Raw genomic sequence first — 592 nt, 5'->3', positions numbered from 1 at the left:
ACCCCGCGGGCAAAAATCTCTCAGAGGGATTTTTTTGGTTTTTTTTTTTACCTATTAGTATTTTTTTTTTGCCTGCATAAAGACTGCAGGACGAGACCCTATGCAGAGAGAATAAGGCACTTTGAAAAGAGACAGCCATGCTCATTCTGTTATTTATTCTACATTTTTTTTTGTTGTTGTTGCTAATAATCGAGACACGAGTAGTCTCAGTTGATCAGTATTAAATCGGTAAATCTCTGTTGGCAATATTTGCCATATAGATTTTTTTTTTTTTTTTAGTTAACCTTTGTAAATTTTAAACCGATCATGGTCTCTGTGTAAAGACAATCCTCCATATGTTTTTATAGAAATATATATATAATGAAGGATTATTCCCCTCCCTCTCCCCCTCTCTATTTTTTTTTCGCCCTGATTTTGTCCAGTTCGGTGACACCTATTTTAATTCTTTCTGCACTGTATAAAATTGTAATTATGTGGGGTTGGTTTTTTTTTTTTCGCCCTGCCCTTTTGTGTACGTTTTGTCCCTAAAGAAAAAAAAAAAATCGAACCGAAATAAAAAATGTATGGGATTTGTACATGGGCTTACCGATTG

The 592-nt window shown here is 34.1% G+C and overlaps 1 protein-coding gene across 1 annotated transcript in view; it reads left to right on the top strand.

Moving 5' to 3' along the window:
- Positions 1 to 592, top strand: part of LOC104133778 (forkhead box protein F1) — a 27,931-nt gene that overhangs the window by 21,069 nt on the left and 6,270 nt on the right. The window lies entirely within an intron of this gene.

Source organism: Egretta garzetta, unplaced genomic scaffold (genome assembly GCF_000687185.1).
Source record: "Egretta garzetta isolate BGI_Z169 unplaced genomic scaffold, ASM68718v1 scaffold39, whole genome shotgun sequence".
Lineage (NCBI taxonomy): Eukaryota > Metazoa > Chordata > Aves > Pelecaniformes > Ardeidae > Egretta > Egretta garzetta.
Note: the sequence above shows the minus strand (reverse complement) of the source record. Positions and strands in the feature narration are given on the sequence as shown.